This window comes from Carlito syrichta, unplaced genomic scaffold, assembly GCF_000164805.1.
Source record: "Carlito syrichta isolate Samal-C Ts95f unplaced genomic scaffold, Tarsius_syrichta-2.0.1 Scaffold314889, whole genome shotgun sequence".
NCBI classification, from domain to species: domain Eukaryota; kingdom Metazoa; phylum Chordata; class Mammalia; order Primates; family Tarsiidae; genus Carlito; species Carlito syrichta.
The window spans coordinates 433,714-449,366 of record NW_007258985.1 but is presented as its reverse complement, the minus strand read 5'-3'; the positions used below and the strand labels follow the sequence as shown (position 1 = coordinate 449,366).

General features: G+C 44.9%; 1 pseudogene; it reads left to right on the top strand.

Moving 5' to 3' along the window:
• Nucleotides 1-6,787: 6,787 nt before the first annotated feature.
• LOC103274820 lies at nucleotides 6,788-8,760 on the top strand (annotated as a pseudogene).
• The last annotated feature ends 6,893 nt before the right edge of the window (nucleotides 8,761-15,653 follow it).

Sequence of the window (15,653 nt, the reverse complement as noted above, 5' to 3'; positions counted from 1 at the left end):
CTTCTATCACATCTCATTAAAAGACACAGGAGAAGAAGTGAAATTTATTATAGGATGTCCATTGAATAGCCTTATTCCCAGATGGGAATTAAACATCTCCACCTGCTGCATCAATGTTGTCACAATTCTAAGGTGTATAAACTGAGGTATGAGATTCACATTTTTCTAACTGGAAAGCAGTCTGATCAAGTAAGCATTTTTTTTGAGTAAGAAAATTGGTATATTTGGCATTCTTAAATTAAACTTGGAATGTCTTAGAAAAAAACAAAAATAGCTATTATTTTTAAGGTATTATTTTAATGTCACTGAAGTCTTGGAACTCTGATCTAACTATGTTCACAAATTTGTTGCAACTTATTGAAGAGGATATTATTCTTTTTTTTTTTTTTTGAGTCGGAGTCTCACTCTGTCGCCCAGACTGGAGTGCAGTGGCCGCTCCCGGCCACCGCAGCCTCTACCTGCTGGGCTCCGGCGATCCTTCCGCCTCAGCCTTCTGAGTAGCCGGAATTACAGGCATGCGCCACCACGCCCGGCTGATTTTTTGATTTATTGTAGAGATGAGGTCTCGCTGCCCAGGCGGGTCTCGAACCCGTGGGCTCAGGCAATCCACTCACCTCAGCCTCCCAAAGGCGCGGGATTACAGGTTGAGCCACTGAGCCCGGCAAGGATATTATTCTTATTTTGAGTTGGGGCCTCATTCTTTCACCCAGGCTGGAGTGCAGTGGCAGGATCACGTTTTAACACAGCCTCGAACTTTTGGAATCAGGCAATATTTCTGCCTCAGCCGCCTAAGTAGCTGGAACTACAGATGTGTGCCATCACACCTAGCTCATTTTTATATTTTCTGGGGTCTTGCTATGTTGCCCAGGTTTATCTTGAACTCCTGGGCTTACATGATCCTCCTTCCTTGGCCTCCCAAAGTGCTGGGATTACAGGCATGAGCCACCACACTCAGTAAAGAGAACATTATTTGTAAAGGCATTTGGAAGAAAACATATACTGTAGTTTTTTTCCTCGAGCTTATTTTCCAGCAGTCAATGCTCTATGATGTCCCAAACTTTTAATCATTACAGTAAAAAGAGAAGTGAAAAGCATTGAGGAAAACTAATCAGATGAAAGAAGCATTTGATTTAAAAAGTTCTGAAACAATTTTAATTTTGTTCTTAACATGTAATTAAATTCCTGGATATCCCTTTCATTCAGAAGTGTGGCTTTATTTCCTACCTGTAAGTGCAACCTGGACTTAATGACTCCCTTCTAACTGATAGAATAATGTCATTGTCAGGAGCAGAGATGATGTGGGGAGCAGATGAGCACTGTCACTGTTGCAGGCCTTGAGTAAAGGCCCAAGGGAAGACAAGGTCTCACTTAATGACCCCAAGCTCGTAGGCAAGTTCTCGCTTGGAAGCTCTGCATCCTAGCCAAAGGCAGGCTGTGAGGGATGCAGCCTGCTACACGAAACAGTGTCTCAGATGCCCACACATCAGGTGCACATAGTACAGATAAAGCCTTACCTACAACAAGATAACTGCAGAACAGCTTGCCTTTTAGGTAGCAATATAATTCCATTATGGCTCCCTCACAGATCTTGAATCCCTTCCAACTTCCCTTGTGCTTGATTATAAAATAAACATACTGAGCTAGTTCAGGGTCACTTCTTCATCAGAGGAGAGTGTTCCACCTGGCCCCAGCTTTTCTTTATGTCTTTGTGTCTGTGTCTTTCTTAATCTCTCTCCGCTCTCTCTCAGGTCCTTCAAGGCAGCCGTGCGGGCCATGGCATGTAATAGTTTGTGACTCTGCATGTAGAACATAAAATACACTTGTGGCTTCCCCCTTGGTTCTCTCTCTGGGATCACGAGCTCTGGGTGTTGCCAGCTGCTATCACAAGCAGCTTTGTGAGAAGGTTCATGTGACTGGGAACCAAGACCTCCTGGGACCTGCAAACAAGGAACTGAGGCCTGTTCTAACACTATGTTTCATGTGAATTCCCAACCCCAGTCGAGCTCTCAGATGATGCAGCCCTGGATGAAAACTGGACTGCAACCTTGTGAGAAGCCTGAGCCACAAGCTCTCAGGGAAATCTCTTTCAGAGTCCTGACCATCAAAATGTGGAAAATAATACATATTTGTTGTTTTGAGCTGCTAAGTTTTAGGAAATTTGTCATGCAGCAGCAGATAACTAATAGCTTTCAAAGACAAAATGACATAATATTTTAATTTTCATTTGCTCTAAGTGAATTTTAAGACATTAAACATTTCATTTGGTTTTAAAATTTAAGAAGAATCTCCATGGTTAAACAGGATTTATTTTATTATCATTCACAAAAATATATTTATTTGAACTCCAATTTCCAAGATGTGAACCAATTAATCATGAAAGGAAGATCCAGGCCATACTTGACTGATTCTGTGAAAATCCCTTGGTAACGGCCCCTTAGTTACTCACTGTCCCTCAGTTATTCAGTCAACACTAATGTAGATTCATGTAATGTATGTAGGTGATGCTGTGAAGGAATTTTGCAGATGTAATTAAGTTCTCAAATCAGTTGACTTTAAAATGGATGATATTCCTCAAATAGACGGTCCTAATCAGGAAAGCAAAAGGACTGAGTTCCTCCTGAGCATAGAGATTCACAATGTGAAAGGGATCCAGTGGGAGGGAATTCCTCCACTGTGGACTTTAAATATGAAGGGGCTTAGTGGCAAAGAATGCTGGGGGGCACTAGGAAGTGGGGGCAGTGCTCCCCTTTCTCCACCCTGACAGCTGCCAAGGAAACAGGGACCTCGGTCCTACAACTGCCAGAAACCGAATTGTGTCCACAGCCTCCATACAAGATTTCATGAGGACTCCAACTTCAAGATGAGGACACAGTTTTGTGAAATCTTGAACAGAGAATTTATCCACACCATGCCTGAATTTCTGACTAAGAAGATATAAGCACATGAATGGGCTTTGTTTAAAGTCACTAAGGGCCAGGTGCAGTGGCTCATGCCTATAATCCCAGCACTTTGGGAGGCCGAGGCGAGAGGATTGCTTGAGCCCATGGGTTCAAGACCAGCTTGGGCAACTTGGCAAGACCTCAACTCTACAATAAATCAAAAAATTAGCCGGGTGTGGTGGTGGTGCCTATAGTTACAGTTACTTGGAAGGCTGAGATGGAAGGGTCACCTGAGCCCAGCAGGTTGAGGCTGCAGTGGCTGTGAGTGTGCCACTGCACTCCAGCCTGGGCAATGGAGTGAGACTCCAACTCAAAAAAGTAAAATAAAATAAAAATAAAGTCACTAAGTATATACATACTTACTGTATATATACAGTAATATAATATATGTATATTGTAATAGAAAATTAATACACAGGCTCAACAGATAAGTATGCAAAATTTTCTTCACTGAAAGAATTTATGGCCAGGCGCAGTGGCTCACGCCTATTTCCAGCACTTTGGGAGGCCGAGGTGAGAGGATTTCCTGAGCCCACAGGTTTGAGACCTGCCTGGGCAACTTGGTGAGACCTCAGCTCTACAATAAAAAATTTTTTAAAAAATTAGCCAGGCATGGTGGCGTGTGCCTGTAGTTCCAGCTACTTGGAAGACTGAGGTGGAAGAATCACCTGAGTTCAGCAGGTTGAGGCTGCGTTGGCCAAGAGCATGCCACTGCCCTCCAGCCTGGGTGACAGTGAGACTCTAATTCAAAAGAAAAAAAAAGAGAAATGAATTTATAAACTGATATGCACAGTTCATGATATGCAAAAAAAACCCTTTTCTAACATTTTTGGTTTTTTTTATTTATAATTTTATGTGTTACAATTAAATTTTAACACACTAATATTTCATTCATTCATTTCATTTAACCAAAATTAATATAATGCCTACTATGTACCAGGTATACCTTTATATACTGTAGATACAACTTAGGTCATTTTGATTATTGGAACAGTCATTTAGAAAAGACTTGGAAACTTGTATTAAGCTTTCCAGCCAGGCACAGTGGCTCGTATCTGTAATTTCACCACTTTGGGAGGCAGAGGCAAGAGGATTGCTTGAGCCAAGGGTTCGAGACCAGCCTGGGCAATTTCGCAAGACCGACTCTACAACAGATTAAAAAAAAAAAAAAATTAGCGGGGCATGGAGGCTCGTGCTTGTGGTTCCAGCTACTTGGAAGACTGAGGTGAAAGGATCACCTGAGCCCAGCAGGTTGAGGCATGCCATTGCTCCAGCCTGGGCAACAGTGAGAATCCTACTTTAAAAAAAAAAAAAAAGAAAGAAAAAAAAAGAACAGCTTTTCTTTGTAATTGAGTTGAGCTGAATTTGAAAGCTGCTTCAATCTAAAAGTGAACGTTTCCCTCCCCCACCCATCCACCCATCCACCCCCTCTGAGAACCCTTCTCTCCTAGCATGGCTTTGCCTGATTGGTCTAGAGGGCCAGTCTTATCTAGTGGGCTGTTGCTGGTGCTGGAGAAGAGACAGTCAGGCAGGTCATACAATCTAATAATTAGGAGAGTGATCCAAGGCCAGCAGGAGTGTGTCTAAAAACCTCGTGTGGGCATTGCCCACCTCGAATACAAGGAGAATGAATGTCATAGGCCTGAGTTCCGGAAAAGGAGATTGTTACAATTATGTTTTAAAACAATGTAAATCTATCATTTTAAATGTTAAGACTTTCCCTTCCTTCCAAATGTTGCAATTGTCTGCTCCTTTCTTAAAAAAACAAAAACAAAAAACATGTAAGCTCCAAAATCTAAAATGTCAGCATGAACAGGAGACTTTGTGTCACCTCAGTGGTCTCAGGTTAATAAAAATGTTCATGAATATCTCGAGTCAAGCTAAAACTGCACACAGATTTTGAACCCAGAGTGTGTGAAGCTCCATGAATTTGGGGTAGAAATACTGAAATGAGTTTGTGTTGCTTTTGAGTGAGGTTTTTTTTTTTTGAGGGGGGTAAAAATGCTGACCTGTCTCCCTATAACATGGTTTTAGAAATTAAACACTTCCTTTCCTTCCAGTTTCTACCACTTGTCTTTGGCCACAAGGGACAGCAGCTGATTTATTGAATCAGACTGAAACATGCCCAAAGCCCCTGTGCTCATCATGTGCCTTACATTCAAGAGACTTCACAAGAGTAACACAGAGCTATTGGAGAAATGACACAACCTGACTCACATCAGCAGGACTGCCGACCACTGTGGAGAGAACAGTCATGGGCAGCAGGTGAGGGAACAATGCTAATGCCACAATCCATGAATGAGAGAGTGGTGGGGCCTGAGGGGAAAAGAGGACTGAGGGTTGAGTAGGACAGAAACAAGTACTGGAAAAGCAGGAGGCGAGGAAAAGAAGCAGAAAAATTACAAAGCAACAGAATTCTAAGATTTAAAAACAGTGTTTTATTGATTTTAATACATCTATCTACAGAGCCTAGCAGGGTGTTGTTTTGCATTTGATAATTATTACATTTGTAGGACTTCCTGAAACCAAATATCTTTCTTATGTTAATCAGGTTAAAAAAAATACCAAGTGTCCCAATAAAATATGCACACACCTCAGATGTGAATCATTCATGAAAACAGAACATGAGCGCTGATGAAAGGCATTTTGACTGCATTGAGCACTTGCAACTCTGAGGTGATTATATTCTGTCTAGGCTCCTGGTGGCAACATACAGTAACAAATCGTGCTTCTTTTCATGAAGGAGAAGTCCTGGACTCACATATGGAAACTCAGGATTATGGAATGAAGATAATTTTAAAATACAAAAACAGAGAGTCACAGATACATAGACTTGGACATAAACTTGGGCACTTTGTAAGTGTAATTGTAACATGTTTAGATACATTTATATATAAAGGGCCAATATCATTTTTTTTTTAACAGATTAGGTTTCTGATCATTCAGGGGTTACCAAGATTGTGCTACCCACTGCAGTTAATAAACAAAAAGGAAACTGATCTCATTGAGAATCTCTCTCTCTGGTGCTTTCATACACAAATTATCCAGGTTTAAAGAGGAAACTTCTGTCTCTACACCTCCATTCCCTGGGGATCTCACCCTCTGGCACCAGGTTCCCTGAGGTGAGTTTTCCTCTAGAAGAGTCCAGGGGGAGAGGATGAGTGGAAGGGAGTCAGTTCAGGGAGGATTCCAGGATGGGAAGTGAAGGGAGAGCGGCTGGGCCCAGCCTGGGAGTCTTTCCTGGTTTCACAGACAGATCCGGAAGCCGCGTGTCCGCCGACCAGGACGCCTCCCCTCCCCGCTCCCTCACCCGTCGCCTTTCCCACTTCTCGAGCCCCCTCACCCCCTCCTCACCTCTCGCCCATCAGCCTCGGACCCGGGGATCTGCGCCCTGCTATTTCCTCGCCTCCGTCGGCCACGTGGACCCTGCAGTTCGCGCGGTTCGACAGGGGCGCCGCGAGTCAGAGCAAGGAGCCGCGGGCGCTGTGGATGGAGCAGGAGGGGCCAGAGTGTTGGGACTGGGAGACCGACACAGCGAGACCGAGTGAATCTGCAGACCCTGTTCCCTTACTACGAAGAGCGAGGCGGGCGAGTAAGCCCGGGCCCGGGCCACAGGTCACGACCCCTCGCATCCCCCCACGGACGGCTCCGGTCATCTGAGTCTCCGGGGCCGACCGAGATTCACCCCGAGGCTGCGGGACCCGCCGAGGCTCTTGATCCGGGAAGAGCCTCAGGCGACTTTTCCCCCCGGTTTCATTTTCAGTTTAGGCGAAAATCCCAGTGGATGGGTCAGGGCGGGGGCGGGGCTGATGGCGGGGGCTGGGCCAGGGTCTCACGCCCTCCTGGCGATGTCTGGCCGCGACGTGAGGCCCGGGGGTCGCCTGCTCCGAGGCTATGACCGGCATGTCTACGACGGCGTCACGCTCCTGGACCGCGGCCGACAAGGCGGCCGAGATTTCGAAGCGCAAGTAGGAGGCGGCTGGTGAGGCGGGGCAGAGGAAGGCCTACCTGCAGGGCAGGTGTGTGGAGTGGCTGCTCAGATACCTGGAGAATGGGAAGGAGACACTGCCGCGCGCGGGTACGAGGGGCTGCGGGGCGCCTCCCGGATCTCCCAGGCGGCCATAGGAGGGGAGGAAAATGAGATCAGTGCTCGAAATATCGCCCTCTTGGTTTTCCACATCCTGTTCCAGAGTGACTCTGAGGCACTCCCTTTTCTCTGGGCCAATAAGGGTTGGAGTCTCTGAGGGAAGGAGGGGAAGACAATCCCTGAAATGCAGTTCCCTTTGACCCCTGCCGCAGCCTTGGGCACCATGATTCTCGAAGGCCTTGTTCTCTGCCTCACACTCAGGGTGTTTGGAGATCTGACTCCAGTTCTTCAGGGTCACTCGGCCTCCACACAGGTCAGGACCAGAAGTCCCTGTTCTCCCCTCAGAGACTAGAACTTTCCAAGGAGCAGATCATCCCAGTTGTCTGTGTCAGATTGGTGTGTGAGTTTTGACTCCTTCCTCCACCCTAGTTGTCCTGTCCATTCTCACGATGGTCACATGGATGCCGCTGGAGGGCCCCATGAGGGATGCAAAGTGCCTGGATTTTCTGACTCTTATTTGGATCTCTCAAAGACACATGTGACCCGCCACCTCAGCCCTGATGGAGACTCACCCCGTGGTGCTGGGTCCTGGGCGTCTACTCTGCAGTGATCACACTGACCTGACAGCGGGATGGGGAGGACTCATCAGGACATGGAGCTTGTGGAGACCAGGCCTTCAGGGGACAGAACCTTCCAGAAGTGGGCGGCTGTGGTGGTGCCTTCTGGAGAGGAACAGAGATATACTTGACATGAACAGCATGAGGGGCAGCCAGAGCCTCGCACCCTGAGATGGGGTAAGGACCGGGGTGAGGGTCAAGACTCTTCTCAAGGAAAGCAGGAGGCCTTCTGGAGGCCTTCAGCAGGGTCAGGGATGAGGCCTGGGAGTCCGGGCCCCTCACCTTCCCTTCCTTTCCCAGAGCCAGCTTCCCAGACCATCACCCTCATGGTGGGAATTGTTGCTGGCCTGGTTCTCTTTGGAGCTGTTGTCACTGGAGCTGTGATGTGGAGGAAGAAGCGTTCAGGTAGGGAAGGGGTGAGGGGTGGGGTCTGGGTTTTTTTTTGTTTGTTTGTTTTTGTCCCACTGGGAGTTTCATTTCCCAAGCAGTAGTGGGTCCTGCCTTGTTACTGGGAAATACCATCCATACACATGTGCCTACCCAGCTCTGTGTGCAACACTTACCTATTCTTGTGCAAAGCACATGTGAAAGTAAAGAACAGGTGTTTCACTTTGATGATAATGGTGATGGGAACCAGATTCCTAATAGTCACAGGTTGCAGGAAAGGTCCCTGGTGAGGACAAACCTATAGGGGGGCAGTTGGTTCAGTTCTTACACATTTCCTTTTCTCTTGTTACCTGATTCTGCCCTGAGTCTATAGTCACAGTTTGGGAAACTTTACTGGAGTCCAAAGACTAGGGTTTCCTCTAGGACTTCATGGCCCTGACTCCTCCCTGGTCTCTCACTGGACATTTTCTTCCCACAGGTGGTAAAGGAGGGCGCTATGCTCAGGCTGCCTGTAAGTGTGGAGAGCACGATCCCTCAGGTTCTTGGAACAGTGTAGATAGGAACCTGTGGGGGAGCTCACCCACTCCATAATTTCTCTTGCACCATATCTCCTATGGGCTCTTAGAAGGTTCTGTTTTGTTCCATCTCAGGCACCGACAATGCCCAGGGCTCTGATGTGTCTGTCATGACTTGTAAAAGTGACACCCTGGAAGGCCTGATGTGTACTTAGGCAAGAGGGAGTGGAGCAGAGGAGACACAGCTGGGCTGTGGGGATTCTTTGATTTGGACTTCTTGAGCAAGCGATGGGCTATTCAGAATGTCACCACTCACTGTGACTGATCTGAATTTGTTCATGAATATTTTCTGCTACAGCCTGAGGCAGCTGCTATGTGTGGGACTGAGTTATGAAAGATTTGTCCAGGTCTCCCCTTTGTGACTTCAAGAGCCTCTGACTTCTCTTTCAACAAAGGGCATTGAGTGTGTCTGCCAACATGAATGTGTGGGAAGAAGACTAGCCCACACCCATGTCCATGTTGACCCTGTTGCCCACTCTGACCTGTGTGCCTTCTCTGATCATCTTTCCTATTCCAGAGAGGTGGGACTGGGATGTCTCCTTTCTTGTCTCTACTTCGTGGTGTACTGAACTGCAACTTCTTATCTCCCTGATGAAAACAAGAATCCGATATCAATTTTATTCAGATTCTTGCTATGAGAAGTTGCTGGGTTAATTAAAGGAGGAGATTCCTAAAATTTGAGAGAGGAAATAAAAGGAAGACCTAAAAACCTTCCAGAATCCACTGTTGTGCTGATCTGTTGTAGGTGAGGAATGTTGGTGGGGCTGTGCCCAGTTGATGCTCAGGCCACCATGGGCTTCATGTGGTCACGGTTTGACTGTGATGTCTTTGCTGCTCCATCATCTTTGGCCCTTCAGTAGAGAACCTTTTCCCACCAGGATCTGTGATCACAAGTATTCAGACATTGCCCAGGGTGGCCCCTGCACACAGGAGTCTCCGTAGTATTAAGAGACCAGTTTCAGACATGTCCAGCTCCTTTTAGGGCTCTTTTCTGGATTGTACTTTCCATCTTTCCCCCAACCTTTCTAAGGAAACCAGATTCTGGAGTTAGCAGAGAGGAGGGATCCCGTAATTTCTCATCTTAGATGAGTTCTGGTGGGAAATCTCTTCTGCTTTGCTCTCTTACCCTCTCCCTGCCCTTAGTTCTAGTAATCTTAGCACAGACTCCAATTCAAACTCATGGATTTATAAAGCAGTGTCTCATGTAGATTTATACTTGGTTGAAAAATGTGGCCCATAAGCCTAGGAGTCTCTTTTCTAAGAGAGAAATACAATGTTGTGCTACCATGTGCAGGAAAGTGAGTTGGGAGGAAGGATGCAGGGAGGAGGCACACAAGCAGCCCTGGTGAGAAAAGCATAGGAGACATCGATATCAATGTGACAGGACATTGTGCTGTAACTGTCACAAAACAGCACTTGGCCTGAGGCTCCTTTAATATAGATAGTGTCATTCGGGCATGGTGGCTCACACCTGTAATCCCCGCACTTTGGGAGGCAGAGGCGAGAGGATTGCCTGAGCCCAAGGGTTCGAGACCTGCCTGGGCAACATGGCAAGACCTCTTCTCTACAATAAATAAAAAAATTAGCTGGGTGTGGTGGTGCATACCTGTGCTTCCAGCTACTTGGAAGGCTGAGATGGAAGGATTACTAGAGCTTTGCAGGTCAAGGCTGTGGTGGCCGTGAACAGTGTACCACTGCACTCCAACCTAGGAAAAAAGTAAGACTCTGACTCAAAAAAATAAAAAAATAAAAATAAAAGAGTGTCTCTAGAATAGGGAGGTGCTCTGCAGTGATCTTTCATTCAACGGACATTTGTTATTGCCACATATATGACAGATGGATTTGTATTTGGGAAATGGCATTGAAGTGAAAACAGAAAAATTGCTGACCTTGTGATGCATATGTTCTAGTGGGAAGAAACACTATATGAGCAGAATAAGTAAAGAAGTGTCTTTGTTGGGAGATGGTAAGAACTGGGGGCAGGTGACCCAGAGTGTGGATGAGTGGGGATGGGAAGATGGCTATTGTACCAGGTGGGCAGTGTGGGCCTTGTGGCAAAGGTGACTTTTGAGGAAAGATTGGAAGGACATGAAGAATGACCTATGAGGATGTTTGGGGATGCTCTTTTTAGGCAGGGGTACCCTCCAGCAAATGTACCAGGGTGGAAATGTATCTGTGTTCCGGAAAAAGTGAGGAGGCCAGGAGGGCTGGACAGAAAGTAACTGAAATAAGCTTGGGCAGGTGTGGGAAGGATGCTGACATCAGGTCTGAATGAGATGGAGAGTTAGGGGACAGTTTTGAGAAGAGGAACATGGTATGACTTCTATTTATGTATATATGTATGTATGTAAGTGTTAATTTATGTTGTAGTCTCACTCTTGCCTAGGCTGGAGTACAGTGACACATTCATGACTCACTGCAGACTCAACCTCCTGGGCTCAGGCTATCTTTCCACCTCAGTCTCCTCAAGTAGCTGGGACTACAGACGTGGGCTTCCAAGCCTAGCTTTTTTTTTTTTTTTTTTTAGTGGGTGTGGTGATGCTATCTTGCCTAGACTGGTCTCTAACACCTGGGCTCAAGCAAGCTTCCTATCTCGGCCTCCCTGAATGCTGGATTACAAGCATGAGCCTCTGCACCTGGCTGACTTCTGTTTTAAAAAGATCTCTCTGACTGCTGTGCTGAGAATAGAATTGAAGGCAAAGAATGAAAAAGAAATTAGGGGGAACAGTAGGAAACAAGTGCAGTGTTCCAGACTGGAGTTGTCAGTTACCCTGACGGGATGTGAGCAGTGGAAATTGTGGGAAGTGATGGGGTTCTGGGTACACTGAAGGTGGACATCACAGCATTTCCTACTGGAGCTGTGTCTGAGGTGTGAGAAGAGGAGTCAAAGACACCTACAGTTCTAGTCTGTGAGTGGAAGTATGGAGCTGCCATCAGTGGAGATGGGGAGACCCTGCAGGAGGTACTTGAGGAGGGGGCATTGCAGGTGCTCAATGGAGGAGATGTCTGCTAGAAATGCAGGGGAGAGAGCTGGGGTGGCAGCTGGACAACAAATCTGGAGTTTAGGAAAAATGACTGGGACTATTTAAATGATACTTAAAGCCTCGAGCATGGATGAGGGCACTAAGGGAGTGACTGGTTACAGAAGAGAAAGGGAACAAGGTCTGAAACCTGGACCTCCAGTGTGAAGGAATCTAATCAGGCCACATGCCCAGAGCAGGCTGCACAGTTCTGACATCATGTCTAGAAGACACATGGACCAGGGAGTCACAGACTTTTCTTTGTGTAGGAGTCACCTGGATGGTGCTGAGATACAGGAAGTCTGGAGTTGAGTGTCAGATTCTGTATTTATGACTAGGTTGGAGCTCACACTGCTGGTCTCCAGATCATGCTTCTAGTAGCAAGAACATAGGCCATGATCTCACGTGTCTGTACATCAGCCTCACCTGTAAGGCTTGTTAAGTAAGCAATTTCTTGGTTCTGTTTGTAACACTGAGCTGGAGGTTCTGGGGAAGGGCCTGAATACTTTTTAAGTCAGTAATCTCAGTGTTCAGCCAGATTGGGAACCACGAGGTCAGCAATCAGAGTGTCAGGGTAGGTGGATAGGGTGAGCTTTAAAGCCATACTTTATTTATTTTTGAGTCAGAGTCTCTGTTGCCTAGGCTAGAGTACAGTGGCATGCTCATGGCCACTGCAGCCTCAACCTGCTGGGCTCGGGCAAGCCTTCCACCTCAGCCTTCCAAGTGGCTGGAACCATGGGCATGTGCCTAATTTTTAAAATTTTTTGTAGAGATGAGGTTTTACCATGTTGTGCTCAGGTAATGCTCTCGCCTCCGCCTCCCAAAGTGCTGGGATTAGAGGTTTAGCCACTGCACCTGGCTAAAGCCATACTTTATATGCCCATTTTTTCCTCAGAAAGAAAAGGAAGAACATTATAAATTATGAGATGTGTCGTTGGGAGATCCACATCATTCTTTCTACCATGGGCTAGAGCCAGGTAGAAGATTCAGGTAGAAGGTTCAGAAAGTGGTTCTCAGCTCTGCATGAAGAACATCTCTGTTGCTCCTTGACACTGTTCCCCAGAATGGTTTCTTATACACATATTGGAGCAAACTATGAGAGCCAAGTTTTTCTAATTTACACATAATTCAGTATACATGGTACTGGGTGCTAATTTTAATTGTGGGGAAGGTCACAGAACTGGGCCTGAGGTTACAGAGCTAGGAACAGTATTTAAACATATATTTTAAAAATGTAGGTATTTCAGACATACAGTGTACAGAAATGTTTAATCAGCAGACCTGAACTATAATAATTACTTAAGTTCTGTGGGTGTAAAGAAAATTATACTGAATGAAAATATGTAGTGGAAAGCACCAGAAATGATAACTACATGGGTATATACGTAAGATATTTTTCATAATATTTAAATTTTTAAAAAAGATAGTTGTAGTGATGCCACCAAAAATGGTGGAGCAGAGAACTCTAAAAACTCATTCCTCCACTAAAGCACCAGTTAACCTGGAAAAAAACTCCCCAAATCAAGTTTTTCTGATGTCTGAAATCAAATAAAAAATTGACAACAACCTATATCTTGAAAACCTATACCTTGAAAACCCAAGGGAATCTATCAAAAATCTCCTCACACTGATAAATTACTTTGGCAGTCTCAGGATACAAAATCAACGTGTAAAAGACAGTTGCATTTTTATATACCAACAACAAACAGGCAGAGAACCAAATAAGCACAATCCCACTCACAATAGCCAACAAATAAAATGAAGTACCTTGGCATCTTCCTAACCAGAGAAGTAAAAGACCTTTACAGAAAAAACTACCAAACACTGTTCAAAGAAATCAAAGGAGACACAAAGAAATGGAAAAATATTCCATGCTCATAGATTGGAAGAATTATATATATATATATGTGTGTCTCCTTTGATTTCTTTGAACAGTGTTTGGTAGTTTTCGCTGTAAAGGTCTTTTATATATGTGTGTGTGTGTGTGTGTGTGTGTGTGTGTGTGTGTGTGTGTGTGTGTATATATATGTGTGTGTGTATATATATATATATATTTAGAGAGAGAGAGAGAGAGAGAGAGAGAGAGGGACTCATGGCCACTGCAGCCTTGACTTGTTGGACTCAGGTGATCCTTCTGCCTCAGACTTCCAAGTTGCTCTAACCACAGGCATATGCCACCACACCCTTCTCATTTCTTGATTTGTTGTAGAGATGAGGTCTTGCCATGTTGCTCAGGCTGGTCTTGAACTCCTCAGCTCAGGAGATCTCGCCTCAGCCTCCCAAAGTGCTGGGATTTCAGGTGTGAGCCACCGCGCCCAGCTTCAATATTGTTAAGATGTCCAACCTACCCAAGACAATCTACAGATTCAACACGATACCCATCAAATTACCAACATCATTCTTCTTGAACCTGAAAATGACAATACTAAAATTCATATGGAAACAAAAAAGAGCATGAATAGCCAAAACAATCCTCAGCAAAAGACACAAAGTGGGAGGTGTCATACCTCCAGACTTTAAACTTTATTATAAGGCTACAATAATCAAAACAGCCTAATATTGGTACAAGTACAGGCATATAGACCAGTGGAACAGGGTAGAGATGCCAGAAAAAAATCCCGATTTCTCAACCAACTCATCTTTGACAAAGCCATCAATAACAACCACTGGGGAGAGGACACCCTATTTAGCAAACAGTGCTGGGAAAACTGACTGACCACATGCAGGATGAAATAGGATCCCTGCCTATCACCATACACAAAAATCAACTCTAAGTGGATCAAAGACCTAAATGTAAAATCTCAAACTATAAGACTTTTAGAAGAAAATGCAGTAGACACCCTTCTGCACATTGGAATGGGCAATCAATTATTGATCATAACCCCAAAAGCATATGCCATGAAAGATAAGTGGGATCTCATCAAGCTGAAAACCTTTGGCAAAACAAAAGAAATCATCAAGAAAGCGAAGAGACAATCCACAGAATGGGAAAAAATATTTGCTAACTGTATATCTGATAAAGTTCTAACATTCAGCATCTGCAAGGAACTCAGACGAGCTAAAAGGGGGGAAAACAGTTCTATTAAAAAGTGGGCAAAAGACATGAATAGACACTTCTCAAAAGAAGGCATATAAGCAGCCAACAGATACATGAAAAAATGCTCAGCCTCACTAATCATCAAAGAACTGCAAATCAAAACCACATTGATGTACCACCTAACTCTAGTAAGAATGGCCATCATTATTACATCAAAAAGCATCAGATGCTGGCAAGGATGAGGAGAAAAGGGAACATTTCTACACTGTTGGCAGAAGTGTAAACTAGTTCAACCTCTATGGAAAGCAGTATGGTGATTTTTAAAAGAACTAGAAATTGACCTTCCATATGATCCAGCAATCCCCTTCTGGGAATATACCCAGATGAACTCAAATCATTCTACAAAAAAGATACCTGCACATGCAGGTTTATTGCAGCACTATTCACAATAGCAAAAATCTGGAACCAACCCTGCTGCCCATCAAAAGTGGACTAGATAAAGAAAATGTGGTAATATATACAATGGAGTATTATGCATTCATAAAGAAAAACAAAATTATGTACTTTTCAGCAAATTGGATGGATTTAGAATCTATTTTACTCAGTGATCTATTACAGAAACAAAGAACTGAATACCACATGTTCACTCATAAGTGGGTTCTGAACATTTATCACAATACTATAAGAAAGGGATTGGCAGTAGTAGAATACTGCTGCAGGTTGGGGGGCGGGGGACATAACATTAAAAAGTGTACCTGATCCTAAACTAGAGGAAATAAGGCCCAATAAGAGGCCCAAACTTCATCAGCATGTAGACCACATATGTACCTAATACTGACGTGTACCCTACATCTTAAAAAAAAAAAAAACTTATAGCCAGGCTCGGTGGCTCAGCCTGTAATCCTGCGCCTTTGGGAGGCTGAGGTGAGTGGATTGCCTGAGCCCGCGGGTTCGAGACCCGCCTGGGCATAGTGACTTCATCTCTACAATA